Raw genomic sequence first — 19,307 nt, 5'->3', positions numbered from 1 at the left:
GAAAGAGCATAATCAAGGATAATTCAGAGGGTTTTGGTTTTAGCAAGCAAGCAAACAGTAAATCTATATACTCTGAGAGTGAATTATCAGGAGGAGTTCAAGGGTGGAGGGAAAGAACTATAAGCTACACATTTGGTCTCTTCGATTCGTAGATGCCTACTGGACCTCTAAGTCGAGGTGTCTAGGGGGCAGTTAGATACAGGGTACTGGTGTTTTAGGGTAGTGTGACCAGAGAGAAAGACTTGAGAACCATCTGCTCCCCCCAAAAGGGTATTTAAAGACACCATGGAGCTGGATGGAATCACCCAGGAAGTGTGTGTAGATTAAAAAGAAGGGCCAAGCCCTGGGAAACAATCTGACATTTAGAGTTCAAGTAGAAGAACTAGTAAAGGATAATGAGAAGGACTACTACTAAGCTAGGAAGAAAACTAGGAGGTCATGGTCAACAAGGAGAAGAGAGGGTATGGAGGCAGTGGTCCACTTTGTTGAACTTTGCTGAACGATCCAGTAAGACAAAATGTTTAGTTAGTAACATTTAAATACACTGGTTCCCTAGATAAACCCTCTCAGAAGAGACAGGGGAATGACGCCTAATTCAGGTGGAATCCCAGCTCTTCATAAGAAATCATGAAAAATTATCACACAGTAATAATAAAACCATTTTTCCCTCTATCCCTGGTTAAAGCAAAGCTTAAAATGGGTCAATTTTTTTTTTTTTTTTTTTAGATTTTATTTATTTATTTGACAGAGAGAGAGCACACAAGCAGGGGCAGCAGGAGAGGGAGAAGCAGGCTCCCCCCCTGAGCAGGGAGACCGATGATGTGGGGCTCGATCCCAGGACCTGAAATCATGCCCTGAGCCGAAGGCAGACGCTTAATAACTGATTGAGCCAGCCAAGTGCCCCTAAAATTGGTCAAACTTAGGTGAGATTTAGGATCAATTTCAGGAAGAATTTCTTAGCAGCATAGTTAACAGAAAAATAAAAAATAATTTAAAAAAGAACCTCTTATCACATATTTAAAGAAAAGGAAAGACACTCATCCAGTTGAGTATTACTCAGTTTAATGACTTTTTGTTTAGCTATATTTTCTAAACTGAAAAAATTAGTTGGTCAAAATCACTCAAAATATGACTGTCATTTTTCTCACATTTTAGGGTACATTCTCTTGTAAATCCATACCCAAATACAACTAAACATATACTTTAGCTTCTAGAAACCAAGAAATAGGGCAAGGTATTTGACTTCATATTATTGTATGAATGAATCTCTAATTATTATAACTTATTTATGGGTTAGAAAGAAAATCCCTTCTAAAATTTGTAGATTGACGATAAATTGAAATGAAACATTCTCCAATGAAACTGTCAGTCACAGCAAAGCTGAATAAGACAACTTCCTTTTACAAATTCTACATCTCAAGCTATTCTTGTGGCTTTCTTCCAAAGAGATGGCAAAGATTTCACGATTCAGAATCTGCTGAGCAAACTCCCAAAGAAACAAAACTGATGTACATTAAGGTATTAGCCTCTACTTCCCCAATGCCAAAAATGTTCTTTATTCTAATTGCAGAGGGCTTCTATGATTACACATGGTTATCCTTACAACAGAGACATGTGTGATTTAAGAAGTTAACTTAAATTCTCACTCATAACCTACTAGTGGTTACTGAAGTACTGATATTTCTACGGGGAGCAAAGGATGTTCTAACATTTTGTGCATTAATGGAATATCTAAGTAAAAGCAGGAATGACTATCACAAGACCTGTTGGTCTTTTGTTGTATAGAAAATATATACAGAAAGGTAATTCTGGTGGACAGAGAAGCTTGGCTTGAGCAAAACGAGAGTGATCTGCTTGGCTGCACCACAATAATTTTATAATTATCTTAAAATAAATGTGATCTCTTTTAAATTTTAGCTGCTACGAAGCATTATGTCAAATATTAAAATGATGCAGTGTTAATACCACAGCACACACCATGGCTGACAATACTGGGTTAGAATAATAGAGTAAGCCAGCTTTTTAAAATGGTCTTGAACGTTTAGAATCAAATAAAACAAAAGAAACCCTTAAAGACAACTACCTTAATTGCACAAAATAACCACCTAATTGGAGTTACTAGTAGATATATAGTGCAATGATAACACAATGTGTATTCATCTTTTATGAATGGAGCTTAATACCTTCCTCAAAATATACTAAGCACTTGAGATATATGCAAAATACAGTAAAACAAATTTGGCAAGGAGCAAAGACTTTTAGCCTTTATGACAAGAGCCTCCTCCGTAGTTCTGTTTATTTTTGGAAAATCTTTGTTAAGGAATGCTATTGATTTATTTTAGGAACACGGTTAGTTCATCAATAACACTTAACCAACTATAACATCAAGATCAGAGTGGAACTGGAACTACGCTATAACATGATGCTAATCCGCTTGGCACGACGTGGCCAACAGTATTTTACAAGAGATTGCACCAGTTTTTGACTGCCTGAAGATGCAGTGCGCCCATCCTCTGAGCTGAAGGTGTGGCACATAAACTCCATTAACCACCATCATCATCTTTCTACACCTTAGCAATTGGCAAATATTCCACGTATAGCACAGGTGGGGGAGGGTAGGTTTATGAACAGAAGACGGAAAAAAAAAAAAAAGCACAGACGAAAGGGACTGAACCTCCCTAGCGTACTGACCATTTCAGGAGGTTGAGGTGATCACGCATGTTGGAGGCTGCATGTATGAGACAGGGAGTGCTCTCAGATGGGTTACATGCCAGAGACAATGACAAACCAAACATGCAGGAAAGGAACTTACGGCCATGACAATACATCCTCAAGAAGCATTCAGTGGGAGTGGGATGCGTATTCTGAACTCAGAGCCCTATATGGTCATACCTCCTGACAAACTGCCCTACGGCTTACCTCATCATCTAAGAACAGACCGATAGATTTCATCATTGACATGATTACCTCTCACCTGTCTGTGATAAGGTCAACATATTGGCAACTGAAAGATAACTGCCAAAATTGGCCATGCAGTTTCAAAAACTAGACAAGCCCGAGCATTTTCAGGAAAGTAAACAAGAGTCAAAATTTCACTTCTCTAGGTTTTTTAGAACCGGGGAGGATTTTTACTATATTTTAAGCACCAGTCCATGTGGTTAAGTACTATATAACATCAAAGAATTACAGCTTCTGATTCACCTTAAAAAGCATGAGCTGCTCTCAAGCTACAAAATAGGTGTTACCATGACAAGGATATGAGACATGCATATAGTAACTCTGAAGTTTTCTTCATTCTTCTCTCGGATAAATTTAGTATAATTTCTTCGTAACTCTGAGTCACTGGCCAACTCATTACAATAATATAATCAATATATTATCGAGACAGAAATATCCTGGCAATATGGCAAGACTCTAGAAATGCCAGTTTCTAAATTAATGTCAAAGTATTACACATGTGACATAAATGGCTAACAAAGGGACGCCAAATCATCCCTGTTGCTGAGATAATTGTTTTACTTTGAAGTTCTTTAAGATGTATTGTGTTAGCTCCCAGGTCAGAGCTATCTCCCTCTCTTCTTTTTTTCTTCACTCTTCAATCATAATGTAGAATTAAAAAATTATTTGACAACGAGATAACTGAAGTTATTTCAGGGGTTCAATGTATCAAGTTTTTTTTTTTTTTAATTCTACTTGACTGGTTTTGTTAAAGAGGAGAATCCTTGATCTGCTTGCCAAGATTTATTATGAAAATTTTGCATATCTTATGGTACTGAGATAACCTTTAGAAAGCCAAGATACTAACGGATGAGCTTGGGGTACTTGTTTATAAAAAGAAGGACCCCTATATAGAATCTGTGAGACAGGCTTTAATGCCTTAGTTATATTTTCTTTCTTTTTTAAAAAAATTATTTTATCTTTTTTAAAAGATTTTTTTTTAAGTAATCTCTACACCTAACGTGAGGCTGAACTTACAAGCCCAAGATCAAAAGTCACACGCTCCACCAACTGAGCCAGCCAGGAGCCCCCCCCTTAATTATATTTTCAAGTATATATTCTATGTCTCCTTCAATTAGACTGTAAGCTTCTAAAGGGATTTAGGACAGTGTCTTACACACATTAGTGCTTCACAAATATTTGAAGATGATGACTGATTTATTGAAGAAGCTTCCTTACATGACCTCATGGAAATTCAAGGAAAAACCCTCTATGGAAAAACAAAGTGCTGTAGTTATTATTTTGGGGCCATGCTTCTGCCAGACAGCGTACTAATACAGCAAAAACAATAACAACAACAAAAGAACAATGATGATGTTTACAGTTAAGTTCAAACTCTCCCGTTGTTCATAGAGTCAAATGATTACACATTTTGTCTCCCGGGTGCAGACTTTTCAGTTCAGTATCTTTTTTGCACCGGCCACATATTTTGGGGTACCATAACTTTTGTAATCTGGTCTATCCTGTTCCACTCTGCACATTTCCTTGGACATGAAGTTTATTATGGCTTAATTTCTGTAAACTGCTATTTCTGTATCTTTCCAAGGAGGAAAGAGATATAACAAAATACAATAGGAAACCACAAAGTTACATTTTATATTGTTGATTTTTTTTTAATACCAGGATACACCTGGTTAGAATTTCTGGCTAGAAAATATATGTGTGTGAGGACAGGAAGTAAGCAGCTAATGAAAAGGAAAGATTATTAAAAACAAAATGACGGGGCGCCTGGGTAGCACAGTTGGTTAAGCCACTGCCTTCGGCTTGGGTCATGATCCTGGAGTCCCAGGATCGAGTCCAGTCCCGCATCGGGCTCCCCACTCGGCAGGGAGTCTGCTTCTCCCTCTGACCTTCCCCCCTCTCATGCTCTCTCTGTCTCATTCTTTCTCTCTCAAATAAATAAATAAAATCTTTAAAAAACAAACAAACAAACAAAAAAACAAAATGACGTCCCTTGGTTAGAAGAGACAGGTGGGTAGTGTAAGAATTAACTTGCCCCAAATGTGGAGGGAGGGGAGTGGGGGGGGGTAGGAGGCTGGATCTGCAGAGTGTAAACAAACACCTACCTTGGGGTGTGGGATTCATTTAAGGATTTCTTCAAATGGAAATGTACTTGTTGTGAGACACCGGGTCCCCAAGGGGAGAGAGCTAGAGAAACAGACTTCATCTCTGCTGTTTCCTGCAGTAAGTTGAATCTGACAGCTGACTCTCCTCTGGACAAGGAGAATTTTTAAGCCAAGAATATAAACATAGTCCATTCTTCTGTCTTCATCTTATCCTAGATGGTGCCTTACCCCGAGATCTCAGTGCACGAGCTTGAGTTCAGTGAACTCTCCGAGATTACTATGCATTTCCCAAGAAGAGATGTTCAGAAATTACTCTGCCAATTACATGTACTGGTTTCATGAAAGCCTTCATTTAATTGTCTGGGATTTATAAAAGATCTAGTAACAAAGCCACACTGTGCCATAACTTACCCTAGCCTGCACAGAGAACACTAAAGCTCCGATAGGTTAAAATTAGATGCTTGCTGGGGTCTGGATGGTGTCTGTTTTGTTGCTTATTTCGTTTTCATGGCCCTGGCCCAGTGCAGAGTAGTGGCAAGACAGCTCAGAAGTTAAGATTGGAGTCTGGAGTCAGATAGACCTGATTTGGAGCACAAGTTCCTGGCTCTAGCAATTACTTGGCGAATGACCATGAAAAAGTTGTTTCCTCATACCTGAGCCTCGGTTTCCTCACCTGTTAAAATGGAGATAATAATAATAGTATCTATCTTATAAACTGGTGGGTAATTCAATGAAGTAATACATGTAATATTATCAAATAGTGTCTGCTACATAGCTAGCATTTAATAGATTCATATATTATTGGTAGCATTCTCATTATTCTTGTCTGGCATATAGGAGGTACTTGATATGACAGGGAATGAATGGACGGATGCAGCTATTAAGCAGCAAACTGGAACCCTGATTTTCTTCCTTCCTTCCCAGTCCTGCCTCCCTTCAAGCCCACTGTATATGTAAGTGGAAGTGTCCCACAAAGACTGAAGAATTTTGTTTCACTACTCAAATTCAGTATCTCTTGAAAGCAGGTGGGAAAAGAGGAGCTTTTCATATTTACCTTTTGTACCCACTGGGGGTATTATTTTTCAGTTGTTGTTTGTGTTTTTTAAACACAGATGAGAATGAGTTGAGCTTTCCTAATGTAGAAATTTATTACTGAGGTAATGCCCCATTTTATGACTTCTCCATTACTTCTAGCATTCAAGAAATGCTATTGCTGATATCCCTGGGCTGCACAGTTTATATGGAGAGAAATCTGAATAAAGACAATTCTGTTCAAAGGCTGTTTTCAGTCTTGCACTGCCGGTTGTATTAACTGTCTTTAAGAAGAGGCACTGAAATCAAAATGGCAATTCTAACCTAGAATTCGAGAGATGTAGGCCAATCGTTTAATTTTACAAAACTGAAATGATTTCAGGGCTGTGATAAAAATATTTTGAAGAATACCCTAAAGTTGAAGAAAACATTATTATTATTATTATTATTATTATTATTATTATTATTATTATTTTGGTATAAGCAAACCTTGAAGTAGAATCGAGGAATTCTATAGAAAACTAGGTCTAAGAAAATTATAATGCAGTTCTTCGGATTTCTTTAGTGCCTTCTTTCAAAGAGTTGCATGACCATCACATGTATGGTTGTTATATATAACATTCCCGACCAAAAAATAAGGACTGGGACCTCTTTTTCTTTTTTTAATATAGACAAAAAAGCTGAGGTACTGAGTATTTAAATGGCTTTCTGAGAAGTACAGACTGAGCTTGTGGAAGAAGAGATGAGTAACTTCCGTCTTAGTTGAAATCAACTTGAGTAGTGGTTGAAATTCACTACTTCTGATGGATCTAGAGTAGCTTCTGAATATGACCCTTTAGGAAAACTACAATACATGTTCACCTTAGAGTCTTTATGTACATGAGTGTTCTCAGATTAAATCTTAGAAAATTATATAAAACCAGGGCAATGAATTTTTTTTTCATGCTACATTTGGGTTAACCGTAGTCTCTTCTTACTGCTACAAAAGAACTGGAGTAATATTAATAGAAATAGATATAATAGGGCCTGGATAAACTCCAATTTCCTTTCTTCTTTTTACTTCTTCAGTGTCCCTTGTTTCCAATTTCTCTGTTTGAACTGAGAGAGTATGTTTGTGTTTGTTCTTGTTGTGTAAGATCTGACGCATAGTTTTTTATACGGCATGAACAGTAAGAGTTGGAAGATGTGACATCATGCACATCGGAGCTGTGGACCTAACCACCTATAAATCTATAAAGTCTTACAACAGACCAGTGATTTTCAAAATGTAGTCCCTGGAGTAGCAACAACAGCATCACAGACGAACTTGTCAGAAATGCAACTTAGAGAGCCCTACCCACGATCTACTAAATCAGAAATTCTAGGTGGGATCTAGCAGTCTGTATTTTAACAAGCCTTCTGGGTCATTCTGATATGGGCAATGTCCTGTGAAACACTGACCTAGACTCAGAGCTCCTTGATCCAGGTATTTGTATATTTGCATGCCACACACACCTGCTTCTAGCATCAGTCTTTTTCTACTTGCCATGTCCTACACTTGAATGTTTGTCTGTTTATTTATTTAGCTCACCCAGGTCAGCCTCCTCTTCTCAATTATATGGAACCACTGCCATTTATATGTGGTAGGAAGCAAGTTGGGCAAGAGACATTCATATATAAGTATTCATCTATGTGTAAATTATTGTTTTTAGAGTCAGTATCTTAATAGCAGGGAAACACAGGAATATAAAATGTTTTAGGTGAGAATATTCAATGCTGTTGGAAAATCTACCTAAATAAAGGGACTAAACTACTCACAACTGTAACTCCCAAATTTGAGTATAGTTCACAAAATGTCTCATGTCTCCTGTAAGAACCTGGCCTTCTTACCCATGGATCCTGCCCTGTAAGCCCCAACCGATATTTCTAAGTTTCATTTAATTTTATGGTCTTGCAGAACCATTTTTTTAACTTAAAAGAAAAGTTTCATTCCTTATATTTTGAGGGGAAAAGGAATACAAATCACCAAAGCAATACTCTTGGCCAGGATTTTGAATTTTGCAGAGCACTTTGTAATCCAACAAACATATGACACTTTGAATTTCCATCTCAGATTTCAAAGAAATGGGCATCTTTTTTAACTTCTTTTCATTTGTGTTACCTTAATATCATCTCCATGTTTGTTTCTTTGAGTCTTGACCCAAAAGAATACCTAGGTTCTGCCTTCACTTTCACCAGCTCAGAACTCTGATATATAAAAAATATTTTAAAATATTCATTCAAGGGCCCTTTTGCCAAAATGCCTCAGTAGCAACAAAATTTTGTCCTGCTAAAGATACATCTGGCGGCAGGGGTGGGGGTGGGGTGGGGGGCGGGTTGGAGCAGTGGAGTGTTTTGTACAAAATGAAAGACTATCAGCAGACATGGTCTACAAACTTACAGTGTCTTCAATATTCATCAGCAAATGCATTAGAAATGGATACTGGAAATTTATACCAGATTGGAATCAAATTGCCACTTATGTCTGAATTTATAGATAAATCATGCTGAAGAGAGCAATATAAATTTGTCTTTTTGTTTGTTTATTTAAATTCATTATATAAGGTCTCTTAAACTTGAGTAAAATATAAACTCATTTTCAAAGGAAAAATTATTTTGAAACTATCATAGATTACAAACCTGGTGCCCAGTTGGGGAAACACTGACTTAAAAAATTAAGTTTCTTCTATAAAAAAATGTTTTTCAATGGCAATGGTCACTATCAAAGAAAATTTTATGTTTATTCCTATAAAACATTTTTCATTGTATCATTAAAATGAAAATATCAAATTACAAATTCTCATGGATTCCAGTAATACACATATGGACAAGAGTCTGTGCACCCAGACTGAGAAATATAGCTTTATACTAATCCATGCCATCCCTCCAGGCCCTATAAAACATCTAGAGTAAAAGTGAAAAACATAACCAAGATTATTTTAAAGTAATAAGTGTTACTTGGTATCAGTTATTAGAAAATTTGACAATTATTTCAGTTTACATTTTGAAGACAAGTATCACCTCCATGCTTACACTTGTATAGAGTTGTTGTATTATATACCTGAAACTCACATAATATTGTATGTTAAAAAAAGTGAACATCCAATTGTATTTATACAGGTGACCAAACTTGTATATTAGCTTGAAATCTATTCTGAGAGCCCTCAGTCTGAATTATCCGAGATATGCACTCCTATTCCAGTTTAGACGATATTCAGAAATGGAAATTCCATAGGTTATAATACAAAAAAGAATTTACACTCAAAATACTTGTGCAATAAAATATTTATAAAGACAGTATCTCATAACATTTATGTGACCAAGAGAGATTATATTTTAATGGAAGGAGGGTTAGATGGCTTTCAAATTCTTATAGTAATACCCATTCTGCTTATGGGCTAAACTTTGTCGAGGGCACTAATATCCTTGTTGACTCTTGCAGCTCTACTTTAGGCCAAAAAATCTGTCTCAAGAAAACTGTGAATCATCAAGTTTGAAGAATAGGCATGGCTTTGCCAGCATCTTATCTGAAAGCTTATTCCCTGCATGGAATAGGAAAGAAAAGGTATGAAATAGAAAACTTTCATGTTTCAAAGTTTTGTTTGGATTTCTGTGAATTCCCAAGACATGCAACTCGTAAACATAACTATATATATAACATCCAAAGCCAAATATGAATAATTTTACCTCCAATTATTCAACCCCAATTTGCATAGAATTCAGTGCTGACCAATAGAATTCCCTGTGATCATGGGAATGGTCTATGTTTGTACAGTCCAATATAGCAGCCACTACCTACATGTGTCTACTGAGCACTTGAAATATGACTAGAGCAGATGAGGAACTGAATCTTTACTTTATTTTCTAAGTTAAAACTTGTATTTGAATAACCACAAGTGGCTAGTGGCTACTATATGGGAGAGTGCAGGAGAAAGTCCTTTTCTTTTAAAATACAGTTTCCCGCATTTGCCTTTACTTTTATCAGACCCTTTTGATAGTAAATCAGCTTTTTATGTAAACATTATTCTTTCTAAACTAAATTCTCTCTGTTTATAATTCAAGTCTGTTTCCTTTTGTTTTGTCTTCTGTTCAGTGACATATTTGTGAAAGCCTTTCATAAAATTAGAAACAATTTTCAGGACCACAAAACACTGTTCTCTTTGTTAAGCCAGATAAGTTTAACTCACTTAGACATTTTATCGTTCCTCATCTTCTTTTACTTTTCCTGGCCCTTCCTACACTCATTTTTCTAGATATGTGAAGCCAAAATAAGATGCAACATATACTGAATAAGGCAATGGGTTTGTGTGGTGGGGTGGGGGAGGGGAAGGATAAGTGGCTGACTTTTTTAGAATAGTTTTAGATTTAGAGAAAAGTTGCAAAGATAGTGCAGAGTTCCTTCATACCTCACACCCAGTTTCCTGTATTGTGTTGTTGGGTTTGTTTGGTTTTTGTTTTTGTTTTTTTAAGATTTTATTTATTTATTTGACAAAGACGGTGAGATAGCGAGCTAGAGAGAGAAAGAGAGTGCACACAAGCAGGGGGAGCGGCAGGCAGAGGGAGAAGAGGACTCCCCACTGAGCAAGGAGCCCAAAGCAGGGCTCCAACCCAGTACCCTGGGAACATGACCTGAGCCGAAGGCAGATGCTTAACCTGAGCCACCCAGGTGCCCCTAGTTTCCTGTATTGTTAACATCTTAATATTAGTTTAGTTTGGTACATTTGTCACAACCAGTGAACCAATACTGATACTCTGTTATCAACTAAATATTCAAGTTTCCTTAGTTTTTACCCAACCTTCCTTTTTATCCCATCTAAAATACCATATTGCTTTTAGTCATCATGTCTTCTTAAGCTCCTCTAGACTATGAGAGCTTTCCACACTTTCTTGTTAACTGATCTTTAATTAGAATCGCTGTGATTGAGTAAGTTTATGATTGAGTTGCTAATAGTCAAGGAAATAAGAACAAAATTAATTTTAAGACCAAAGAGAGTACTTCACCAAAAAGTCTGGTGAGCATGCTTGGACAGAGACCTTAACAGGTAACACCAGTGACCCTGGTGACCATGGAAGATATCTTTGGGATACTCTTCTAAAGGCAGGTGAATCATGGCTAGTGAGTGGGATCAACCCAACAATAAGACAGCCCCAAAATGTTTCGTCTACTTCATTGATGACATCATGTGAGATTCAAGATACCTTACAATTTTACCCCTACTCATCTTCTATCCACCCCTCCACCCCCCATCATACATGGCCTGTCATTTTAACATGTAAAGAAACTGAATTTGTCTGGAATAATCTGTTCTTCAAAAACTGGTCTGTGGTTACTTAGTAATTTGTGTTAGTCTGGACCATTGCAAATGCAACTGAGTAATTGTGTTAGTGTAATTCTTATACATTGAAGTTGAAAACTGAGCTTTTGTAGAACACTGGGTAACTCCTAACATATGCATGACAAAGAGAGACTATACTGTAATGGAAAGAATGGCTTTCAGATTCTTACCGTGTCACCCACCCTGAGATCCCTGTGCAATCTACAAAATCAGTAACTGACTTTTTGGATAAAGACTTGGGAGCTAGAAAAGAATCTCAGGATGTATATTATTGCGCTAACTTGTAGCTTCTACTTTTTAAAATGACCGATTCCCTTCCTGACAACAGCCTGACTTTTATCCTCTTTTTTGATTGTTTTGTCTTTTGAAACCAACATTTCTGTGTTATTGGGTGTGTCTGTGAGGAGCAGGGACGTTTAGAGGCTCGAGTTCCCTTGGTTCCTCACTTTCACTGCACATAATATTAGGCTATTTCCCTGCCCCTCTTAAAATGCCCCTTTGCTTCAGTTTCGCAGACCTGTCCTTCACAAAAAGACAGTATTTGTCCTGTATCATCTGCCTTGATCTCTATATTCCCTGAAAGTTCGAATTTACCATTGTTGCTGTTCTTGGGTTTTTTAAGATTTTATTTATTTATTTGAGAGAGAGAGAGAGAGTGAGCGAGAGAGAGCACACGCTGGGGGAGGGGCAGAGGGAGAGGAAGGGGCAGAGGAGAGGAAGGAGTTGACTTCCCCGCTGAGCAGGGAGCCCAATGAGGGACTCCATCCCAGGATCCTGGAATCATGACCTGAGCTGAAGGCAGACGCTTAACTAACTGAGCCACCCAGGCGCCTGCCATTGTTGTTGTTGTTGCTTTTCAACAACTTATATTTTAGAGACTTTGAATTTATAGGACTTAAAAACGAAATCATCACTCGTATTATCTACTACCCACCCTTCATTTGACACAGTAAAAATCTGAGGCCCAATATTTACGAAAGTCATAAAGTTTGTCAGCGGAAGAGTGAATTCCAGATGCTAGGTAACCTAAGTCTAAGGTCTAGAGCATGGAGTGATTCCACTATACGGCATGGCCTCTTCGTTTCATCAAAACAAGTTAACCCAGAGGGAATTAGTTCATAAAGTTCCATGAGCACTTTTCTAAAATGGTGTGACTTTTGAGACCCAGGGTGGACTCTGTAGGCATAAAAATAAGGCAGTAGTGAGTGTGCCTATCCAGATGTATAGTGTATGTCCAAAATTAAGGTGGAAGAGTCTCCTTCCATACACCATCTAAATTCTTTTTGTACCTCTAGCCAGTCTTTCCAGACCGTTTCCTAGAAAATCCATCCTCTTCTGAGGTCCTTGCTAACTGCATTTTTTTACTTGTGGTAAAGGCGCCACATACCAAGCCCAAAGCTTCATGTCCGCGCTGCAGCCAGCCACCTCTAGCCTCCCTTTCTGAGGCGCTTTCCATGCCTCTTAGCAGCAGGCGGCGAGTCTGGGGAGAACAGTCAAGGGAGCAGGCTGATACCGCCACAAGCTCAATCTCAACCTGCCATCACTCCCTAACCCGGCACGCATGGACCTTGACTTATTCTAAATATGGCATTCTCTTCTGTGCTCACATGCCTTTGCACACACTGCTTGTTTGCATTTTCACCTCATACCCTGTTACTTAGCACCTGCCTACATGTTCTTCCAAATCCAGATAAACTCTCTGTGCTGTCTCCAACTTCCCCTTCCCCAGGGTGAGATGCACCACCCTCTTTTGGTGCCCATCGGCCATTCTAACTGTATCAAAGAACTTGCTGTATTGTATAATAAAACCATGCCCAGCTAGATGTCTCCCTGGCTAGACTTTGAATCCCTAGCAGCAAAAAACATGACTTATTAGCTCTGGTATCCTCAGCAGACTGCCTAACATAGAACGTGTCATAAGTGTGATACGATACTTGGACTACACCTACCACGCGTCAGGCACGATGCTAAAGATATTCATAGGAATTACATATTTTTCACAATGACCTTAAGCAATGGTGCCATTACTATGATCACATTATAGGTTATAAAACTGAGATCCAGAGAAATTAAATAAGTTGCCCATGTTCAAACATCACTTAAGTTTAAGAACTCAAATACAAGTTTAACTCTAAGTTCATACTCTTAAGTATTTTGCTACTTTCCTGAGGGGGTCAGTAAATAGTTGTTGAGTGAACCAGTGTATGAGAGTCAGTAAGTAAATGGAAAGAATGCTACATTAAAGCAGATGATACCAAGAATTCTGAATGGTTGAGCTGCTTGTCGTGGAATCTTAAGTGTATACACTAGACTCCTCTTCTAAGGAAGAAGATGGACATTTAGTGAGAAGGTCATAAAGTTTCTAAGGGACACGACATGCATTTGAATACATCTTCCAGGGAAAATGACTGAATCACTTTTCTTACTGGCTTATGAAGAACTCTGTGGAGAATGCTAGAATGACTGCTGTGAAGAAAAGGGCCTGAAACCAATCCAGGAACACTCTTTTCTTCAAAAGAAAATTCCAACTGATCCAGCCAGGAAATGTGGCTTTGAACAGGGAATGCAACTGTGACTTGGCTCACACTGGGTTGGACATTTCCCCAGTGTCTTTCCCATGAAGCTGCAGTTCGGCCTTGCTTTTAGGGACTAGTATGCTAAGTGACCGAGACTGTGAGTACCCAGAGATCTCAAGAAAAAAAATCTGGCAGACAACAAATAACTTTATCTACTTTCTTTTCCTGTTGCAATCTTCTGCTTTAAAAAAAAAAAAAAGGTCAAAATGAAAAGAATGTGAGCTTATTTTAATGGGAAAGGCATTTTATGGACATAAAAATTCCATTTGTTCAATTCCTTAATAAAAGGGCATTGCTTCTACTGAGTAAAAATTCAAAGTTCATATTTTAGGATATTTGATTCTCATGTGTTTTAATTACCATTAGCAGGAGCATAAAAACTACACTGTAGCTTCAGGGCAATCTAGTAATCCAACTCAACAAGTATGTCTTAAGCTTTGTCTATGCTAGAAGAGATATAAAAGGTGTATATGGCAAGGTCCTGTACTTCAAGGCACAGGCATACAATCCTGTTAGAGAGAAGAGAGACATCCAGAAAATAATTAGAGAACAAGACACTATTAAAAAGGGCTAAAATATAATCCAGTAAATTACCTTTGCAGTCACGAATGTAGGGACAGATTTTGAGGCAGAAGTAGGATGAGATATACCTTAACAGATTGCTTTTATAGGTGAAAAGCAGATTTAGAAAAGAAAAAAAAAAAGGAAGTGTTCGTTTTATGGTAACAACGTGAACAGAAACAGAAACGCACAAAACAGCATTCATTCAAGTGTTCATTCAACAGATATTTGCTGAACACCTGTATGTATAAGGTCCTGTGTTATGAGCTAGCGTGATATTTCTTCTGATTTTTCAGAGAAAGTAAAGAGATCACACTAGCAGGAACAAGGGCAGATTTTAGCAGAATGACTTGGGATGAGTCACTTAACCTCCCTGAGCCTTAGTTTCCTCCCTTGTGAAATGAACGGATCAACCACCAGTAGTTTTCAGAGTTGTTGTTTTGTTGCTGTTGTTTTCCTTTTAGCAATGACACTCTTTTTGGTTATAATCAAATCTTAGGCACGACCCAGATATATTAAGCAACCAAAATGGACCTGCTCTGGATGAAATAAGAGGAAGGGGTTGGGGCAAACGAGAGCCCAGACATGCCTCTTGCTCAGCATCTCCCTCTCCACCCTTCCCAGTGCCTGCCTGCCCCAGGGCTCCTCCCCAGAACCCCAGGATTACAGGGGACATAATTCTAAAACAACTCCTCTTCCTGATCCCTCAATTCCCTCCCCAAAATAAAGTGTTGCAATAGGAAACATAAGCAATCAGGAGATTCATTTTTTAAAGAGTTTGGTTATAAAGGATCCTGGATTCCAGGTGCCAAAGTAGGGTTAGTTCTTAAGTGACATGACAAAATTCTTGTGTGAAAGACTGTTGTTTGAAAGGACCTCGTAATACCACTTAGGAGGAACTGAAAGAAGAAGACTAGATACTCAGCTATAAAGGTCTTGGCTAGACTAGCATTACTGGGGATAGTAAGAGTCAAACCAATACAGCTAAGGGAGAACTTGCAGAACTTGGTAAGATTAAAGAGGGAGGAAGGAGACAAGGGAGTCAAAAATAGCATTCCAGTTATTAAATCCAATATGGTACTACAGATAGATATGCGGAAGTGGATCTCAAATTTGGTATACATTGGAATTGCCTGGGAAGCTTTAAAAAACACTGGTAACTGCTTCTCACCCCCCAGAGATTCTGAATTAATTGGTTAGAGGTATAGCCTGGGCGCTGGGATTTTAAAGTTCCCCAGGTCATTCTACTATGCAACCAAGATTAAGAACCACAAAGTCAGAACAGGGAGTTATGACAGGCCTGGAGAATATGCATTCATGAACTAGACTGCTGTATTTGTGATCCAGCTAATTTTGTTATTAAAGTTGATTTCTTTCAACTTCTTTGCCTAATATTAAATTCTACTCATATAACTATTTAACTACAGAGTTCTATGTAATGGCATTATTTCCCATATTATCCTCTTTGTATTCCCAAGGCCACCAGTCTCTGTTTTTCCAGTTAAAAATCAGTGATAAAAATCTCCACTAACAAGACATGTGTGTGTCTGTGTGTAAATGCTATCACTTCAAGAGTTGTACCTTACAACGGATTGCTAGTACAGGAGCATAATGATGTTTATCCAAAAATTTCCTTTCTTTAACACACACACACACACACACACATACACACACACACACACACAGAGTGCAGAGACTTATAAACAGTGTATTATTCAAGCATTCTTATCCTGAAATTCTCTGTAGTCTCAATGAGGGTATTACTAAAACTCAAGAGAAGTTCAGCATTTACTTTGCATAAACATAGTAAAAGCAAGATAAATGAAATTTTATGTCACAGCAATCCCTAATATTTGCCAAGCCTTTTTGAGTTTTTAAAACCCTTCTACAAACATCATCCAGATGGATCCTAACAATCTATTATTGAATCATGACTGAGACTATAATTTTCTTTTTCTAGGTGGGGAAACAGAGGCCCAGAAGTTAGGTAACAGGCCCAAGTCCCAGGGGTAGAATTTAACACATTAAACCTCACGTCTTTCCTTTCCTAGTTCAGTTCTCTATAGTTCCTCTCAAGCAGATGGTCTAGTTATCAGGTGTATGCCCCCAACCTAGCCTCTAAGAGGGAAAGGTTCATGTTTATCCACTCAAAGTGATCTCTCTTTCCTCCACTTCCTAAAGAGCTTTATCAACACAATCTAATGAAAATATTATCTTCTAGTTTTATTAGAGCTAGGAAATGGTTATTTTCATTATTGAACTGTAAACTTCTGGAAAGCTGGAGCCAGCCTTCCAGAGGTAAGATTGTAAGAGTCGTGTTTTCTATCCCCAAAGGACCTAACACACTTTCGTATACTTAACCAGGTATGGGAATATACTCTCTCATTGCTACATTCTGTCTTAACACAATTTGTTAGACTTGTAGTTCAGAATCAGAAATATCATTTTTCAAATTAATTTATACTCTTTGCTCCACCCTCTTGTGATGCACACAGAGCCTATCTACCATTTTCTATAATATGGTAAATAGCTCTTCAGATAAGAAAAAACTATTACCATGTCTTCCCTGAAGTCTTTCTTCCTATTGCTAAGCCAAATTTTCCCAGTTTCTTTAACAACTGAAAGTAGCAAAGGTTTTTCAGATCATTTACTTTCTTTGACAGCATCCCCTGGATAAAATTCATGTTTGTCACAGGCATTCCAGAACTAAAACCAAAACTTCAACAGTGACATGATCTGTGTAGAGCTCAGAGGAACCGCTACCTCCCTTGTTAAGGACCCATGATTTCCATGAAGGCTGTATTGGCTCTCTCAGCCATCACAACTCATCCACTGGAGGGCTGAGCCTGCTTTCCTTCTAGGTCAATATTCATGATCTAGCAGTACCATTACCTGAAGTGAAAGAATACTTCAGTTTGTATATCTGAGCCCTTCAAATGGTTTTTCCTAAGACATGAAATAGAATGCTACTGGACAGATAACTAACCGGGAAGCCAAACCAGGATATGCCCAGACAGTCTGGATTTGCATTATGACTGTTAAAGAGAACTTCACTCCCCCAAGCAGTGGGTTTGCAGAACTGCATTCGAGACATGTGGCGTAAAACTACCAAATGAAAATCATCATGAAAACTATATGAAGAAGACAATACTCTTTCCTTTTTGAGCAGCTTTATAGGGGGAAAAAAAAAAAGTACATGGGAAATCTACCAAGGGCACAAAATTATCTGAGAGAATCATCCAGTCTGGACTTCCTCAGTTGGGCATTAAGCCTCTCGATCGAGATGTCCAATGAGATGACTCAAACAATACAAAAGCAATGACTAAGAAATAGTGTCACAACATTTTCAAGTGGTAGAGATGCTAAAAAGTGATCTTTGAAGTTCAGAATGGATTGCAACTCTAATTCCTGCAATAAGAAAAAGATGGGAATCCATCCCCCCATCCTAACTTACCCTGACATAAATAAAAGGAGGATGAATTTCAAATTACCTCTACTTATGACAGTTTTATACTAGACAAAGTTCCTGCCACAAAACAGAGGGTGAAGGGCTTCTAAAAAGAGCTGTAATTGCCATAATGTTGATTAAATGTACACTTAACACAAGGGAAAGCTGTTCTGTGGCATGGCAGAGCAGTCTTTCTAGTGCTATTAAAAAACCCTTCAAGTACAATCTTCTAAAAGTGGTACTTTGATGAGCAATACAACAACATACCTAAAGTTTCATTGCTGTGTGAAGCAGAAAGGGCGGAACTGAACGCAGTGAGAAATATGGGCGGTATTGCTTTATATGCATACATAACCACACACACAACACACGTCTTCTGGTTACGAACTTAAGAAAACCAGGTTTACTGCATAGTTACAACTCTTTTGAGGCTAAATAGTATCAATTTCATTTGATCAATTCTCCTCAGGCCTCATTTATGAGGCTGGGCTCCAAATGACATTTAGCCATTTTTCCAAATCACATATACATTCTTAGGGGTTAAGTGTTGCCAACGCTAAAGATAATCAGAAGAAAGTGACATGGGATGAAAGTACTTTCCAAGCAGGAGGGACACATATGCTTTGAAGGGCAGAACATATATTTGTATTCGTTGAGTAAGATTTGAAAAATGTGTTATCGTTTAAAATCTCTAGTCATTACTTAATAGTTACATATTTCATATCATGATGTGTGTGTGATATTATGTGTGCGTGCACGCGCACACACGCACACACACACACAGCTGGATGCTTCCAGAGAGTTTCTTTTGGTTGAGAAGAACAGTATTACCAAATGACAGACAAAGTTTTAGTCATGATTCTCAGAGGCATTTGGAAGGTTTTGAAGAGAAAAAAAAAAAACAGGCTGGTATTCAGAACAATAAAACTCTTCCCTAACCCCATCTCCCCTGCTCTCCAAACCCAGCCTAGACTCTTTATAGATATAATACTGAGGGAGTAGTATCCAAACATTTTAAACCAGTGCCAGGCATAGCGGGCAAGACAAACAAAAGCTTTCCTCCAGAATGGCTCTGTAGGAATGGTAGCTGCGAGCTAAACCCCTGGTCTTTGAGTGCTAGTTTAGAGAGAGCACACTGTCTATTGACACTTGCCTTTTACAATTGGAACACAGTCAGGTCACCTGACCCCCCCAGCCTCATACACAGCTTAGTAAACTGGATTGCTCCCCAAAGAATAATTTATCTTTTCCTTTTCAGAGTGCTAGACTTCAC

This window comes from Eumetopias jubatus, unplaced genomic scaffold, assembly GCF_037043125.1.
Source record: "Eumetopias jubatus isolate StellerSeaLion01/CBP00866 unplaced genomic scaffold, mEumJub1_p1.0 scaffold_3, whole genome shotgun sequence".
Taxonomy (NCBI): domain Eukaryota; kingdom Metazoa; phylum Chordata; class Mammalia; order Carnivora; family Otariidae; genus Eumetopias; species Eumetopias jubatus.
This window is presented reverse-complemented; position numbering follows the sequence as displayed.